Consider the following 18916-nt stretch of genomic DNA (forward strand, 5'->3'; position numbering starts at 1 on the left):
TGTCTTCAAAGATGTGGCTTTCCAGCAAATAAAGTTTTATGTCTTCAACACTCAGAGTAACAGGAAGACACTTAGAAAATTGTGGGAAGGCATCCAGTCAGCAAAGCACCTCATATCTAATCAGATGAGAATGTGGTGGATTTAAAAGTCACTGAAACATTAAAACAGCAAGTACATGTTAACAGTTGTACCTAAAGCTAAAATGAATAGGAACTTATTTCCCTTTTGCAAATAACATTGACACCGTGAAAGCCTTTTTGTACAGTTTCCTTGAAAACATCTATTGTACAGTCCTACCCACTAGTTCATCCTTATTCTTGATCTACTCTACTGTAATGGAATTTTTACACAGAATTTCCCATTCTTTCAAAGATTAGCCACAAGGGAAATATTTTTTTACTTTTCACCTCCAGGGCACATGTTAGAAAACTAGGATGGGAAAACCATTTGGCGCGGAAATAATTGTTTTTATCTTTATATGACAACCTTATTTTAAGACCCGATTGATTTATGGTTGTTATTAGAAAATCATTTGTCAACTTAAGGGGAAAAAAATGCACATGTGTGAAACAATGGGGGTTAAGCAGGTCTCTTTCGAGGCGCATCAATCCATTTGCTAAAGAGCAAAAGCTTGTTCTATTCTTGTTCAAGGACTCTTCATACAATTATATCATATTGCAACCAGAAGCAGGTGGTGAAATCATTTTACCCCATAGCCTCAAGAAAGGAATCCAGAAAGGTCACATTTGAAAAGGTCACTAAACCACTGAATATATTAGTGCTTAAGGAAGGTGCTAATGGGTTTCAACATTGAAAGTTCCAACAATAATGATAAGAAGGAAGAAACAATGCAGCTCAAAAGTTGCACTCCTTTCCCCAATATTTCTACATTTTAAGCATTTGTTTCTGCTTTGGTACTGACCATCAGATTGTATGAAACATTGCATTTTGGGTATTGTTTTCACTTTGTTTTTAAATTGTTGTACTTTTTTATTAGCTGGCCTAAGCTGTTACAACAGGAACTGTGGGGTATCAGAAAATAAACAACAAAAACATTTTGGCCTTGTTAATTCATTTTAATGCTTCCAGAAGAACCTCATATTCAAAGGTTCTGTGGCTAAAGCAACATCTGCTGCCCATTTAATAGACTCCAGTGAGACGTTGTCAAGTTGGAATTCATATGCAGATTTGACATTGTTGGGCTGGGACTGGAATGACTAGACCACTACAGAACGTATCTGACCCTCTTGGTGTGTTTTTGCACACTGTTCAACTTCCTTGGCCAACCTCTTGCTAGGTTACTACACCCACTAGGACTGGGCAGAATAATAGAATCACAGAACTGTTGAATTGGAAAGGAACACAAAATTCATCTAGTCTAACTCCCTGCAATGCAGGCATCTTTTGCGCAACATGGGGCTCAAACTCACGACCCTGGGATGAAGAGTCTCATGCTCTACCGACTAAGCTATAATGAATGTTGACTGGCTGTTGCTTGCATTTGTGCTCTGCATATCAGTGGGGCATGCTTATTTCTTGCACTGTTGGGCCTTCTAGCCTACAGTAGGACAGCACTTCGTGCAACTGAGAGTGGACTCTGGCTTATGTCAAAATAAGATTGTTATCATCTTTAAGTTGCAAACAAACATCTTTGTTGGTTTTGCTGCAACAGGCTAACAAGGCTACCCTACTGAAATCTGCTGCCCTTTTATAGTGAAGGTTGCCATCACTTTATTTAGCAAATTATGGTCACTCTTTTTGGGGACCAGAACTATGTTGTTAAACAGAGCAACAACATCCTTTCCCAAGCCATACTTGTCAAATGTTGTTTGGGATTTGCACTTAAGTCTCCACCGAACACCAAATCTGAGGTTCAGTTTTTCTTTTGGGGGGGGGGGATTTCCACTGCTGCCCACCTTCAACTGATGGACAGAACAATTCACAAGCAATTCAGACTAAAGTATACAGGCCATCCTAGAGCATTTTCACACCTGAGGTTTAACTCATGTGTTTGTGGGCTTCCTATAGGCATCTTGTTGGCCACTGTGGTAACAGGATGTTGGACCGATGCAGCACCTGATATTCTTATGCTATGTTAAACTTTTGAGTTCTCCTCATGCCATTTGTCCAGTTATTATTCATGAGGAAGACGTGGATGAGACGCATTTGTAATGAAAACAAACATTTTGGCAAATGTAGGTTTTATGTCTGCATTACATACCGGATAAAGTGGCTCTTGCTCCAAAGTGTCACATGTGAAAATGTACAAAGTCTCATTCAGTCTGATCCAGGTTGCACACAGAACCAGTGTGGTGTAGTGGTTAAGAGTGGTAGACTCGTAATCTGGGGAACAGGGTTTGTGCCTCCGCTCCTCCACATGCAGCTGCTGGGTGACCTTGGGCTAGTCACAATTCTTTGAAGTCTCTCAGCCCCACTCACTTCACAGTATTAGTTGTGGGGGAGGAAGGGAAAGGAGAATGTTAGTTGCTTTGAGACTCCTTCGGGTAGTGATAAAGCGGGATATCAAATCCAAACTCTTCTTCTTCTTCTTCTTCTTCTTCTTCTTCTTCTTCTTCTTCTTCTTCTTCTTTGGTAGGAATGATACTTACATAGAGCTTCTGAGTGCTGAAATATACGTTTCTCCCTTCAGTTTAGCAAGGGAAGTTTTGGGAATTGGAAACAGAGATGCACACACACACACACACACACAACTTTCCACAGTTTATTGCATTTGTATCCTATTCCCCTTCCAATGATGTTCACGGTTATGTTTCACGCGCACCCACTGCAGTGAATGAAATTTAGTGCAGCATCCCAGTATGTTGGTCAAAAAGCCACAGTTCCTAACACAACAGTGTTAACATCAGAAAATGGGACAGAAGTGTGCAATATTCCTCACATCTGAATGCGCCCTTAGTCTGCGAGTGAAGGAAGAGACTTGAGGCAACTTTCACCCTTCATTCCTTCTGCTTGGCAATGCCATGAATCACCTGCTTACCAGGTGCTTCAAGTCCGTTTTCTGGTTAAAGAAGCAAATGGTTACTGTAGCAGCGAGCAAGCAGGGAGGAGCTGTTTATTTGCTGGCCCACTAGTGAAGAAAGTGTTGTGAGCTCCCCCTTTCACATTGTGTGTATGTATCATCTAGGGTAGTACGTGCAGTTTTAAGGCAGCTAATAAAAAAGGAACTGTGAAAAATGTAGTACTGAGGGTATTTGACAGCCAACATATAGAAATGATTTGACATTATTGCATAGAAATCCCCGAAACCATCAGTCCTCTGTTTTGGGTTGCAGTTAAAAAGACAAGCTGGATAGTTACACTCATGAACATAAGACACAATGGCCATCGGGAGGAGAAATATCGGTTCTTGACTTGAACACTTTTACGTTGGGAAAGGGGCTGGCAAAGATCATTGGAGAAAAAGCATTCTTGGTGTCAAAAAAGCAAAGACTGTCACTGATGAAAATCACACAGACACATACTGAAGGTAATGCGGAGACATCAAATTGTTGGCAAATTTGGAACAAAATGCTAAAAGTTAACCGGAAAGCAAGGTAGAATTTGGCAATCTACCCATAGATAGATAGATAGATAGATAGATAGATAGATAGATAGATAGATAAAGTAAGTTATTTCCCTTTTTGTGAAACTTATTTGCTAAACAGCATGGCAGATGTATGCAATGAGCAATGCTAGTCCTAGAAGGAGTTAAATGAAGAATGTTTTCATTAAACTTTTTATCTTCTCTATACAAATTAAATTGGGACTTCTACTCTGGGTTAATGAGGGTACGCACAGGAAAGTGATGGATGGTTGGTGAAACCCTGTGTGAGAGGCAGGGATGCGAAGATCTCTCAGGGTGGGAGGCTGGGAGAAGAAAGCTGAGAGCTAGGAGGGTCCACCCCCCTCTGTGTGAGACATGGGTTAAGATCTGCCTTTGAGAGAGGGCTTTGTAATTCCCCCCTCTTTTTCTTCCTTTCTTTGTTTTTTTTCTTTTTCTTTTAACCTAGATTAGTTTGTTTTTATTGCATGATACGATGAAAAAAATTGCAATAACAATTTAAATTGGAAGCAAAACATTTTTTACCATAATTTGATAAAAAGTTGGTAGAGCTCCCAGGTGCTCCCTCTTCTCTGCTCACCCTGAAAACTCAAGGCTTTGGTTCTATGAGATAAGGGCTGCCTTCAGGTGTGGGGCCTATTGTGGTAGTTTTACTGCTTATAATGCTAGTGCTCCTCTTCCAATTTTTCCATTGTTCCTTTTACACTGCAGTATCTGTTGTGATGTGTAACTATGGCCTTTTCATTGATATACTGCCTCATCGTGCTAAACAGTGGGAAAGAGCTGTATGCCAGGATACAGCTCCTCTGATTTTGTCATGTGAGCATCAGTGGCGTGATCATAAAACTGGCAAAACACAAAACTCCTGTTTCAAGTTAGTGGGGGTCTCAACATCCCCCTCCCTGAAACAAATTAACATGGGAATGAGTGCTAATCTTCTCCTAGATTCCATTCTGTTTCCTGAAGAGGCTTTTACCATGTGTCAAAGATCACATAAACACAATAATTAACAGGTAAGAAAACATCAGGAAGATGGAATGAAGTGCCCTCTGAATGCAACCAAGAACTGAATGTTGGCTATTCATTAAACCTGTTATGATCTTACCGACAGCACTACACAATTTTCTTAGGCTTTGCAGGCAGTGGATGCTGTGAAATGACATAGCCGTTTTTATTAACATTCTGAAACTGGGGTGGGAAACAAAGAAAAATGAGAATTGTGTGAGGGCGAGCTTGGCCTCAGGGTCTGCTGGTGTCAGCAATTGAGGAGGCGTGCACTGCCACCTGCCCAAGAATGCCCCATGGATGACACAGAGGAGGAGGAAGACTTAGATCCAGGACAGTGGTGGTGGGATATGGGGGACCAGTCTGTGGAAGGGACAAGCTTGGAGATGCTAGAAGCAGGGGGGTTGAGGGAGCATGTGGGTGGGGGGAGAAGAAGAAAGCCGTTCCAGGACAGGAATGGATGCTGAGAGTCTCAATGTGAATGCAGACTCTGACAGAAAGGCAGAAGCTGTTTCTATTACTCAGCAACTGTCCTGTTCCAGCTAGCTCTCCTCATCCAATGACCCCCCAAATGAGAAGAGTCCTGCACATTGCTGAGCAAAGGGCCAGACAGGCCCAGAGGGGAATCCCTCCCACTCGCCACAGTCTGCAGTGAGTGAGGGTGCTAGTTACTGCAACGTCTTCAAGTGGGGCAGGCGAGCCGAAAGGAACTCTGTTGTGTTTTTACTTCTGTGCATAAAAGTTCATTGCATTCCACATCTCAGGTCCTTTCCCCTGACCTGTGGATGACCTGCATTCTCCTGGCAGCCCCTTGACAACCAGGCCTCTGTGTTTGCAATGCTCTTTGGAGATGGGAGACAATGGATAATAAAATGGATGTGTTGAATATTATATTATATTACAGATCAACCTATTGAGTGTTAACTTCTTCTGCAATCATCTTTCCTGCACCGAAGCATTGTGTTTTAGGGAACTGACCACTGCAGTTAGTTTACTTTCTTTTCTCTCAACATTTCTTAGACAGTTCCCTCTCACAATGAATCTGGCTGCATCTCCTAGCTGTAGGCTTTCGGTCAAAGATTTGGCTGATTATTTCAAATTAATACACGATCTCTCATTTGTACAGCAGCAGGCAAGGTACACCTCTCCTCTCTACCTTTTTAGTATGTATTAAAACCTTTTTATCTATAAAATGTCCAAAGTGACTAATAGCATCTGGAACCTGAAAAACAAGGCAACAGTAATAATCATATCAAAGTGGCAAACAACAGATAAAATCCAGAACCAAGCAGTCAAGAGCTAAAACATTATAGATATTTGAGATAGGCCAGCAGAAGTTTAAATTTTCATGGGGCAGCTTCAAAATCTAAAACCAAGAGGATTACAACTTCTGAACAGAAAGGTCAACTGAGTGAGAAGAATTGGGAGTTTTGCACCAGTGGAGTTCCCAGTAATCACCACTATCACCTACCTAACCTGTTGAAAATATGCCAATCTCTCTTCTTCCCTCTCTCTCTCATTCCTATCAGGGATGGAGAGACTGTGGCCCTGCAAATGTTGCTGGGCCACAACTCCCATCATCTGCAGTGCCACAAATCCAATTCAGTGGTGTAACATTGGAAAATGCTGATCACTCCTCCTACTTAGGCAGTTATTTTTCCACAAGGGCCAACATTGTTGCTGAAATCCAGCATCGCCTGAGCTCTGCGAGTGTGGCTTTCTCCTGACTGAAGTGCAGAGTGTTTGAGGACCTGGACATTCACAGGGAAACCAAAATGCTTGTTTACAAAGCTATTGTACTACCAACCTTACTATATGCTTGTGAAACATGGACCACTTATAAACGCCATCTCCAACTCCTTGGAAGATTCCATTAACAAACCAATATCAGTGTACTGAAAGAAGCAAAGATCACCAGTGTTGAAGCAATGATTCTTCAACATCAATGCCCCTTCCGCCCATAAGAAGGAGGGGGGGTTGCAGGCAGGTAACACGAGCCCTGCACGTGCACAGGGGATGGGGTCATCCCCTGGCACAGATTGGCTGAGCCCTGGGCGCGGTGCCCAGGCCGCCGGCCAACTGGCGCGGCGGCTTTGGGTGTGCCTGCTGCACTTAAGCAGGACGCTCCCAGGGCTCAGCCTCTTTCTCCTGCTCCCTTCGTCGCGTTTTGGGATCATCGGATCAAGCCCTGCTCATCGGACGACGGATCAAGCACTGCTCTACGGATTTAGACCCGGCCGGCCCGCGGATCAAGCCTGCGTTCCAGCGCGCCGATCGGGCTGCTCTCCGGCTTCCGGCTTTCGCCGGCGCTGCCCTCGTGGCCCATCGCTGAAATCACAAAACAGCGTTTTTAAACGCTACGCACCTTCCTTTCCAGCGCTTCTTGGATCTCCCTGCGGTTGGAGAGCCGCCTAGCAGCTGTTTGAAAGCCGCCTCACAGCTGCTTTTCTGGCCGCGCTGCTCACTCTGCTGCTTCCGGGTTCGCGGAGCGGGCTTAACGCCACACTCGCCGCTGCTTCGGGGCCGCCATTCAGCTGATTCGGCAGCCGAACAACAGCTGATTGCTCCCGCCGGGCTTGCCTTCGCGGAACGGTGTTTCTAAACGCCAAATAGCCCTCTCTCATCCTCCGTTTTCCTCTGGGGGTAATCGGCGTTCTCGTTGCTCGCAGGTCGGCTGGGAGCCGTGACCACGTGCGCCGACTGCCTGACTCCTCAGCAGCCGGGAGGATCGCGCTGGGCTTCCTGCTTCCGGTGCCGGCTCGGAAGCTGTGCAGCTGAAATCACACAAAGGCGTTTTTAAACGCCACCTCTTTAATTTGCAGGGTTTCTTGTTGCGCATTTCCGAACGCTGCGCGGGTCTCACACGTGGAGCCGCCTCACAGCTGATCGCCCAGCCGCGCTTCCGCTGATCTGCCGACTTCCGGTTATCGTTGCAGCAGCGAACTGAGCCTGAAAATCACGAGGGCTTTTAAATCGCCAGCCTCCCCCCCTGTTATTTGTGCTCTCCTTTCTTTTGCAGGTTCCTTACAGCTCCAGAAATCGTCCAGGAACAGTGTAGGGCGAAGCGGCAACAGAGCCATTGTGCGGAGCTCCCCCCCCCTTTGCAGGAGCCGCCTAACAGCTGATCGGAGAGCCGCGCATCAGCTGTTAATCTGCCGGTCTCTGGCTCTTGCCGCGGCTGAAAAATTGAATTAAACACCGGCTTCTCTCCCCTTTCCTTTATCTCTTTGGTGACTTCCTTTTAGGTTTTTCTTTCAGGAGTTCGGGTGAGTGGTAGCTTGCAGCCCTCCAGCAGAGCGGACTGCTGCTTCCTGTGGTTGCCCCCGGTTCGCGCCGAGCCCTTTTCTGCTTGCCGGGATAAGAGAAGGGTCTTTTAACGCCCGTTTCTCTGCGCCGCTTCACTTTCGGTGGCTGGTGGCGCAGCAGCGCTCCTCAGCCGCTGCGCCGGGTTTTCATCCCGGCAGGCCGCTCCCTGGGACTCCGGCAGCGCTTTACAGCAACCTCCACACTCCGGCCACGTGCTTGCCATCGGGAGACCTCCTCAGACCAGCCTGCCTCACCGAGTTTCGACTTCCCGATCGGATAAGTACACACCTTCATATTTTGTTAGCTTGGCCGTTGTGTGGGCTTCCTTTTGCATTGGGTGCTGGGTTGCCATAGCAACGCGGGAGTCGCCATCTTAGTCAGCCACGTGGTGCCCGCCATTTTGTTTCTGCTCTATAACCCCCCCCCCTTTATTCAGGTTATTGGCCTTGTGATTTCAGGTCAAATTTCGATTTCAGGTTGATTTGCTCAGTTATTGAATTGCACCAAATTTCGTGCTGTGTCTTAGGGGTGATAGCATTTAACCAGGCCGAATTTAATACTATCAACTGTTTGTGCTTTTTCTAAGTCTTGCTGGGGTTTGGGCTTGTTGCATTTTGGGGTTGGTTGCCCTAGCAACGCGGTAGTCGCCATTTTAGGTCAACCACGTGCTCACCGCCATTTTGTTTTGCCACAAAACAAGCCTCTGCCTGTTCCCTTTAAATTCATTGCGCTACCCTCTCTTCCTAAGGGCAGCAGCTGCCTTGAGGGAACCCCCCCCCTCTTATTCAGGTTATTAGCTTTGTGATTCCAGGCTGGTTGCTCAGTTAATTCATACCTCCGTACGTAGTGGTGGTGAGGCATTGTGATTTCTTGATTATATCAACTGATTCCCTCCTGTTGTTTTGAGCCCCCTTTCCCCTCCTTCTGCTGCATTTTCCCAGTGTATATCACCAGTAATAGTAGTAATAATAATTAGATAAGCAATAATAATAATAATTGAGTAAATAAATAAATACGTAATACTCTCAGGGTCTTATCCAATTTTCATTGCTTACTTATTAACAATCGTTGTTTTCATTGAGTCTCGATACAGTGTTTTGTTCATTTAGCTTGGCATCTGGTTCAAACAGTTTAATTCCTGGTGTTACTATGGCCCCCAAAAGAAGGCAGCAGGCCGCGGCCACAGCCCCTCCTTCCAAGCGCAAAGCAAAGGGAGGGTCTCAAACACAAGGGGTCCAGCCTCAAAGGGGGGCTGTCGTCACCATATCCCCCCAAGCATTAGAGAGCTTGCTAGCGGGCTTCCAAACTATCTATCAACAGATTAAGCCAAACGCTTCCATAGTGGAACTTCCATCCCAGGGGTCACCAGATGTCATCCCGGATACGGCCGCCACCTCGCAGGAGGGTGCGGGGACCACTAGTTCTTCCTTAAACAATACTCAGGCAAGCAGGGAACCAGCAGACCAGGTGAGAACGAGGTCCCAATCCTCAGCCGCTTCCACGTCCAACGCGCAGCACGCAGGCGAGGCCAGTTCTTCCCAGGATAGCGGTTCTGCTAGTCAGGCCTCTCTAGATATCCCCAGTTTCTTCCGGGACACGCAACCCAGCAACAGAAGGAGGGCGTCCTCGGAGACCACATCAGAAGAAGAGGTGGGGGCCTCGCAGGCAGCCAGTTCACAGGAGCCAGGTCCTTCAAACAAGGCTGCCCCTGAGAGCGTTGACCAGGGAAAGAAGAAGTCCAAGAAAAAGTCGGTCAAGAAAAAGAAAGACAAGCCTTCGTCCTCCGACGATGACACAGGTACTTCCTCCGATTCGGACAGTGACGCCCCGTTAGATGGTTATTGGGGTGAGGGAGAGGATTTGATGGGTTTGCCTCTGTGGGCCCATGAGCGGAGGGCTAACTCTCATAGGAAGTCCTTCAATGGCACTTTGGAGTGGAAGGAGGGGACTCTGGTCCCAGAGGTAAAAAAGTCCACCTACGTCTCTACAGACGTAATTTTGGGTAACCATTTGTCCAATAAAAAAAGGACAAAAATATTAAACGGGGACTACGTGGACATCTTCACCCTCCTTCCACCTACAAAAGTGGCTGCAAAAGGGGAGAAAAAGCGAAGCTATGGCAAACGTAGGTATAGGGAACCACGGGCAGAGAGGACATTTGAGAACTGGTTGGACGGGTTCCAGGTGTTCATGGGGGTTGTGGTTGCTGCTTATCCAAAGAGAGCCATGCATCTCCTGGCCTATATGGCCCAGATAAGGAAGGCTCAGTCAATGGCGGGGGAGGCAGCCGCCATAACATATGACGAGGCATTCCGGAGAAACGCATCGCTCCTCTCAACCACTCGATGGGACTTGACGAACCACACCTATTGGAATGAGCACGTCGCCCCCTATTTGGAAAAGAAGCAACCCGAGACTTACAAATCGGGGAAAAAAGAATTCAAGAAAAGCAACCACCGCCAGGTATGCTGGGAGTTCAACAGTGGGTTATGTAAGAGACCTTACTGTAAATTTGCCCATGATTGCGATAAGTGCGGGGGCAACCACCCAGCTTCAGCATGCTATAAGGGGAGGCATTCCTTTCGTGGGGGCAGGGGAAACGCCAGCTACAATTCCCGCGGTGCATCAGGACCATCCCCGGCAACAGGAGCAAACCGTCAGTAACCTCTCTCTGGCCATAGCGTTTTCCCCTATCAAATTGGCGCCATTAAAATCTCTCCTTCTGCACTACCCGGATAGGAAGGCTGCAAGCTATCTGTGGGAAGGCTTCTCTCAGGGGTTTAGGATCCCAGTCATGGAACCCCCAATTTCAGGGTACCCCCAAAATCAAAAATCAGTTAGAGAAATGCCTGAGATTGCGAAAAAGAAAATTGACAAAGAAATATTGGCCCGGAGGGTCGCCGGCCCCTTCCTAGAACCTCCCATAGAAAGCTTGCATGTTTCCCCGCTAGGTATTGTTCCAAAAAAGACCCCCGGGGAATTTAGACTAATTCACAACTTGTCTCACCCCAAGGGATCCTCTGTCAATGATGGTATTCCTCACGATCTGTGCTCTGTCAAGTATGCTTCCTTTGATCAGGCCATAAAATTAATCCGTGCGTATGGAAAAGGGGCCCTATTAGCCAAATGCGACATAGAATCAGCGTTTCGTTTGCTACCTATCCATCCCCGGGATTTCAGGTGGCTAGGCTTCAGATTTCAGGGAGCATACTTCATAGATAAAGCCATGCCAATGGGTTGCTCGGTGGCCTGCTCGGCCTTCGAGACCTTCAGCACCTTTTTAGAATGGGCACTCCGCTTCAGAACAGGCATGGGGGGCGTGACCCATTATCTCGATGACTTTCTTTTCGTGGGCGGGGCAAATAGTCCAGACTGCGCCCGCCTTCTGAGGGCCTTCGGTGCGCTAACGAAAGAAATTGGGGTACCTTTGGCAAAGGACAAAACGGAAGGGCCATTCTCCACTATTACCTATTTGGGAATAGAATTAGACACTGTGGCCCAGACATCCCGCCTACCTCGCGATAAAATTATAGCCCTAAAAGACCTAATCTTGGAGCTCCTCCCACTAAAGAAAGTCACACGTAGGCAGATTCAATCTTTGCTGGGTCACCTCAACTTCGCCTGCCGGGTGGTATCCCCTGGCCGCCCTTTCTGCGCTAGACTGGCTAGGCTCTCAGCAGGGTTGCGAAAACCCCACCATAGGGTTCGTCTTAGGAAAGGGGTCAAAGCGGACCTACAGGTTTGGGTTAAATTCTTGGAGGAATTTAATGGCATATCCATATGGCAGGACACCTTGATGCTACGCGCTGACTTCCAGGTTCACTCGGATGCCGCAGGCTCTCTGGGATTCGGTGTTTACTTTCGAGGGAGGTGGTGCGCCCAGAGATGGCCCTCTTCCTGGCAGGGAACCCCGATTGTACGTGACCTCACCTTCTTAGAATTCTTTCCTTTAGTAGTCGCCGTGCATCTTTGGGCCGAAGATTTCAGGAACCATCACGTGTGCTTTTGGACTGACAACCAGGCTGTGGTAGGGGTATTGTCAAGGCAATCCTCCAGATCCCCTCGGGTTGGTGCACTGCTGCGCTCATTCATATTACGGTGCTTGCAATTAAATATTCGCTTCTCTGCTAAATTTATACCTGGTGTGGATAATGACGTTGCGGATGCTTTATCTCGTTTCCAGACAAGTCGCTTCCGCTCATTGGCACCGGAAGCTCGACAATTGCCGGAACCATTCCCGGACCACCTATGGAGCCTTGGGAACGAGATGTCCTGAAGGGAGTATCCGCTTCGGTCGCCCCCTCCACATTTAGATCATATAAAAAAGCGTGGGCGGACTTTATGCATTTTCGCTCTAATGAAATTGGGGTGGGGCCATCTTCCACCCCGAACAGGCGGGAGGTGCTGCAATATTTGGCCCAGTTGTGGCGAAGGGGTAGGGCCGCCAGGACGCTTAATATCCATTCCGCGGCTATTTCCTTTTTCAGTAAGGCAGTGTACTCAGCAGACCCATGTGGGGATTTCTTGGTGCGCAAAGCTCTGGAAGGATGGCGTAGGCTTCAACCGCCCAGCTCGGATGGGAGGAATCCCATCACCTTTGATATCCTGCTTAAAATCCACAAGCTCCTAAGGCAGATTTGCTGGTCTAAATATGAAGCACGCCTCTTTTCAGCAGCCTACTCAATCTCTTTCTATGGGGCCTTAAGAATCGGCGAGGTGGTTTGCGAGGGCCAGGCAGATCGGGGAATAAGACTGGAGGATGTGCGTTTGACGGCAACCGAGCTTTCGGTCCTCATTCGCCGGTCAAAAACGGACCAGCAGGGAAAGGGGGACTGGATGTGCTTACCGGCTACTGGGTGTATTGGCCCTTGCCCAGTCAAGGATGCCAGGCGCTTCCTAGATCTCAGACCAGCAGCAGCTGGCCCCCTATTGATCCATCAGGACGGTTCTCCTTTGTCCAGGCATCAATTTACTAGAGTATTGCGGAAAGCTATCGCTGCCTGTGGTCTCCCTCCATCAAAATTTGCTGCACATTCCTTCCGGATCGGGGCAGCCACCACAGCCGTGCATTTAGGCTTGTCAACCGAAAGAATAAAGGAATTGGGTCGGTGGAAGTCCAAAGCATACAAAGGTTATCTACGCAATTCCAAATAGTGTGGTTCCTGTCTCTTAGTTCTTTCTTCTCATACCTTTCTTCCAGGGGGCCAGCGAGTGCGTATTTGGATGGTGGGCCACAGTATTGTCCACTGGGCCAGGGATCGTGCCTATCGCCGCGGGCTTGGTCGCAATTTGGGTCTGCCACCTCGGATCAGCATTACTTGGATCACAAGGCGGGGCATGCGTTGGGACGAATTCCTCCCCGCTGTGAACTCTAGGGCAGCCTTGGAGGGTCCTCCCGATGCTTTGGTGGTGCAGCTTGGCGAGAACGACCTGGCCTATCGCAAAGGCATCGATCTTCAGTGGAAGATCTTTAAGGACTTTGATGAACTGTTGGTTGCCTTTCCTGGTCTGACCATATTTTGGTCCTCCTTGCTGGAAAGACGTGTTTGGCGCGACTGCAGCTGCCCGATTGCTGTGAACCGGGCGAGGAAATTATTGTACAAAGCGGTGGCTCGCAGAGTGCTGGCTTTGGGTGGCCAGGTCATCTCGCACCCTGCGATAAAGTTTTGCGAGGAAAAGTTTTACCGGAACGATGGCGTGCACTTGTCGGACGATGGAAATGATACTTGGCTGGCTGATATAATTCTGGGGATTAGGTATTGGTTTCGGGTGTGAGGGTATTGGCGGCGAGCCTTTTCGGCTCGATTGGCGGTTAGGCATTGGATCTTAGGGTAGGTTGGAAAGGTGGGGGGGGAGGACTGGCCATCACCTCCCCCCAAAGGGCTGAAGGGTACTTCGATAAAGGAGTTCGGTGGGGCGTGACCACTGTCCGGAGCCGTGGAAGGTGAGGGCCCCAGGCACGCCCCAGGCCGGTGATCGCAGGGTGAGTTCCTAGCTGATGTGCAGCAGCAGGGGCTCATCCATCGTGGTTAACCCTTCCCGGACTGCCAGCACGACGTACTGGAGTCGGATATAGTCGGCTGATCCAATGCCTAAGCCAATACCGCTCAACATCCGTAACCAATAAAGTTGTGGCCTTTTATTTCCCATTTGAACCTTACTTATGGTGTCCTGTGTCTTATTTCACCGGGGGAGGGATCGGGTCCTTGACATGCAACTTCATTGGACTGGTCATTTTGTGTGGATGCCTGCTGATTGTCTTCTCAAGCAACTACTCTATTCCGAACTTAAAAATGGAAAGCGTAATGCTGGTGGTCAACAAAATAGGTCTAAAGACTCTCTCAAGGCAAATCTAAAAAAATGTAGTATAAATACTGACAACTGGGAAACACTGGCCTGCAAGCGCTCCAGTTGGAGAACAGCCTTTACCAAAGGCTGGACGCAAGGGAGAAATGTGCTAAGAGGAAGGCACGCTTGGCAAATCCACACCATGATCAACTCCTGCCCGGGAACCAATGTCCCCCTGTGGAAGGATGTGTGGATCCAGAATTGGCCTCCACAGTCACCTACGGACTCATTGTTAAGACCGTGTTCATGGAAGACAATCTTACTTGGCTACAAGTGATTGCCAAAGAAGAAGAACATCATTGACCATTGTCCATGCTGGCTGATGGGAGTTGGAGTCAAGCAACCTCTGGAGTACCACAGGTTCTCCATCCTGTTTCTATAGTTCACAATGAATTTTACCCAGGAACCATTTGAAATGCTTCTATTTGATTTATTCCTATTGAAGTGCAGCACACTCTACTTTGGGCTAGCAGAATGCCACAGTTGTACTGAGTTTATTATTAGTCATTCCATGCCTCTAGGAAGCAGCCCTTGATAGGAAAGCTCAGCAAATAATGGATGGCACATAGCACATATTTGTATAAACACTGCTGATCACTCTTCACTCACAAATGGAAGAACAGAGGTGGGAGTCAAGTGTGGGTAAATAATGATACCAAATGAGAGTCAACACATTTAAAACACAAGGAAGGTCATGGTAAACCACAGTTACGTGGGAGCACAGCAGATAAGGAAACCGAGCAACTGATTATGAAATATCTGTATCAAAATAGCAGCTAGATAACAAGCAATATCGTAATACTAATGTGTTTCCCACTAAAATGACAAGTTCACGTTTATATAAATGCTGCTGCTGTATAGATGGGCTTTAGGTAAAGCTGAAATGGAAATTCTCAAATGTTCAATATTCGGGAATTTCCAGATTTTGGCCTGAACATATTAATATGGGAAACCTTCAAAAATCACATTTTGAATGTGACATGTTTAATTCAAAGTGTGAATGTTTTAGATTTCTTGGCGTCCCTTGAGTGTTTCAATCTTGGCAGGCAACCACTGTGAGATCTCACAAGCTGTCAGCTGTCAAATATTAATTACTATCGCATGTTGTCTACCCTATGCTGTATGACAAAAAAAAAATATGCACATACCATGACGTAACAATCAAATACTTTGCAGTATTAAATGCCTTTGCATACCAGCCACCAAATATAACACACCACTTTTTTCAGATTATCTTCAGATCCCATAAACATCCCTAGAGATGGCTTTGCAGTTTCTAGAAAGATGAAGGCATTTGTTTAAAACAATGGGGTGCAAAGGTAGCAACCTGTTGGGCTACAAGCAGAAGTGAAGAGGCATAAAAAGGAAAAATGGGGAGAATTCAGGAAACTTTCAAATAAACATACCCTTTAATACTTGCTAAAATTCAAACTTCAAAAAAATAATAATCTATGCAGCACTAGTCCTCTTGTTGAGATCTGGATGGTAATTCTCTCCCCCCCCCCCAATATTATAGACTAAGCCGTCAGGGCTAAATTACCACAGGTGAGGTGTTAGTTGTGTAAATTCATGCAAATAGAAGCCAAGAGGACATCTGGGGGAGAGGTAGGAAACTGTTTTTAACTGTTTCACATCCTGCTATAGTCCCAACATCATTTCCCATTTTGAAGCTCTTTGGAGATTTAAAGCAAGGGTCAGCAATTTTTTCCAGCAGGAGGCCGGTCCACTGTCCCTCAGACTTTGTGGGGGGTCCAGATTACATTGGGGGGGGAATGAATGAATTCCTATGCCCCACAAATAACCAAGAGATGCATTTTAAATAAAAGGACACATTCTACTCATGTAAAAACACACTGATTCCCGGACTGCCTGCGGGCCGGATTTAGAAGGTGATTGAGCCAGATCCGGCCCCCGGACCTTAGTTTGCCTACCCATGATTTAAAGGGTCCCAACCAGCGCCAGTAGAGGCGTCACTTGAAATGACAATAGAAGAAGAAGAAGAAGAAGAAGAAGAAGAAGAAGAAGAAGAAGAAGAAGAAGAGGAGGAGGAGGAGGAGGATGAGGAGGAGGAGGAGGAGTTTGGATTTGATATCCCGCTTTTCACTACCCAAAGGAGTCTCAAAGCGGCTAACATTCTCCTTTCCCTTCCTCCCCCACAACAAACACTCTGTGAGGTGAGTGGGGCTGAGAGACTTCAGAGAAGTGTAACTAGCCCAAGGTCACCCAGCAGCTGCATGTGGAGGAGCGGAGACACGAACCCAGTTCCCCAGATTACGAGTCTACCGCTCTTAACCACTACACCACACTGGCTCTCGAGAGGAGCTTCAGAGAGGAGATTTTTACTGAGGCCATGGCAGGGAGAGAAAGAGTTAAACTTACTTGTGAGTCGACAAGGTTTGGATGTCACTATTAGGTACACATGACACTATCTCTACTCCACCCCCGCCTAGAAATGCACCTGTCAGTTTATTTTTCTGGGTCTGCCTTGGTAAGCTTCAGGCATTCATGGCACCCCAAACATGCACATCTATTTAGACAAACACACATACAAACATATGTATTCTGTGCATTGTATACAATAAGTACAAATATATGGTATGCATGGTAAGAAAGGCATGCAAATAATATTCACTCTGGATGATAATGTTATAAAAATTAGGTTCAACCCCTGAAGGGAGTCCACGAACCCGGGGGAGAGCCTTAGTAGGGCTCCCCTCCTCTCAAGAGCACTTATGAATAAATAGAGACGATACAAAATCTCCCAAAGCAAGGCGATAGCCCTTTATTAGAAACTGCTGCAGCAGGGTGTCTTGCAAGCAAAAGACCTCCAACAAAGGCGCGCAAGCTCCTATATAGTCTTTTGAAATTGCCCCCCTCCAGCTCAAGACCACCCCTCCATACATTAGAATTACATCACAAATTGGGAGGGTCTGGTAGCAGTGATCTGAGAATCTTGGACCCTGCCCCCATGTCTCCTCTTGCCCTCTACCAAAAACCCATCAAGTGAAACAAAAGATATTTACATTTCCCTATTTCCCAGCCAAGTTAATCACACCCTTTTGTCTGACACTCAGGTATCAGGATGCCAGAGATTATCACTCAGGCAGAGGGCTGCTGAGTAGCTGGAGGGGCAACCCCCCCTTTGTTCCTGAGACAAAGAAATACTTGGTCAGTTGGGAGTCAGAATGGAGTGAGGCCTGTCTTTCTGTGCTGTTTTTTCAGACATGTGGCCTTATTTGTTTTGGTACATTAATAACAATTATTATATATAAATAAAATACCTTAAAATTCTTACAACAATAATCATGGGGAGGGGTCTTTGCCACCTGCCCCCTACACCTGCCCTACTAACACCATGTACTCTGAAGGTGAAGAGGGGCCGAGTTGAACCAGTAGGCTGTTTACTTGTGCTATAGACATTTTGCACATTTCCGGGTTGAACATCACAACTCAGCTCAAAAATCTGTTGCGGTTATACTTGCTCAGCATTTCAGAGCAGGGAGAAGTAGGGGGTCTTTTCCAAGCAGCTCCTAAAGCAGTCTGCTGGATTATCTTTACCACTTCCCTTTACACAAAGACAACCCCATCCTTGTCCACACATTACATATTGGACGTTAAATTCTTTCCCTGCGAGACCAACTTTTCTTTTTTGTTCTGCCTGAATTCTTGTCCTCTGAAGTCTCCGATTTAAAAAGAGGAGAGTTCATTTGGTATAATGCAGCTTCAAAAAGAAATCACAGTCTGTTTCTCCATTATAAGCAGGATTAAGCGCCGCAAAAAATGAGCTAGTCCACTGCGTTTACTCCTGATCTTCCAACTGCCTAGCTGAGAAACAAGACAATTGTCATCTCTTCATCCTCAGTTTTAAGTCTACAAAAGTCTTTAGCATAAGTAATATGTATTAAAGTGTCAATAAACTGTCTGCAGAATTTGAGGCCTAGTTAGCATTTTTATTGAGCTCCTTGTGTTAGCATTTTCAGAAATTGACTTTTATTAATTACCAATTTAAATCCATAACTCTGATAGCACAGGTCACTAGTAAGTGGGTCATTTCAGCATAAGACGCTTTTACCAAGAGCAGTGCTTAAACTTCAGCAGATTTTGCTGGTAGCAATTAAAATAAGCATGTACCATAGCCTGTTTATCATGGCAACTAGACAAGTTTAAGACATTTACATGGTGCTCTTGATGAAAGGTAGCCTTCCACCCTATAGCTGTTGTTCAATAACATGCTCATTTCCCATAATCGAGCCTAATTAAGGGAAACTGGTTATTTACCTGTCAGTAAAGAGGGAGAAAATAATTTTGAGTGTAAAATGCAGCCTGGGGAGATATAATTGCTAAATTCTTGACTGGTCTCCGTGGGAGATTTGGTGTGGAAATTATTGATATTGTTCAATTATGCTAGTGCCACACAGTGTTGGATTCCGTTTTAAAGGGATGTCAGCATTTCTTCTTCAAAGCTTAGCAGTAAGTTGTATTTATAAGGCTTCAAGAGAAAACGTCACCCTCCTCTAAGAAAACGAACAAAAAAAAAGTCAATATAGAAGGAAATGTTTGGAAGCTTATTTGAAAAGAAGAAGGACAGTTTTAGTCTAAATGTCTGTGTTTTATTCCCATCCCATTTCATTCTTTCCCCGCCATCTAAAAGGTCTCCAAAATGACATCCAATACTCAAATCTTGAAATATGGAAA

This window comes from Lacerta agilis, chromosome 4 (assembly GCF_009819535.1).
Source record: "Lacerta agilis isolate rLacAgi1 chromosome 4, rLacAgi1.pri, whole genome shotgun sequence".
NCBI lineage: Eukaryota > Metazoa > Chordata > Lepidosauria > Squamata > Lacertidae > Lacerta > Lacerta agilis.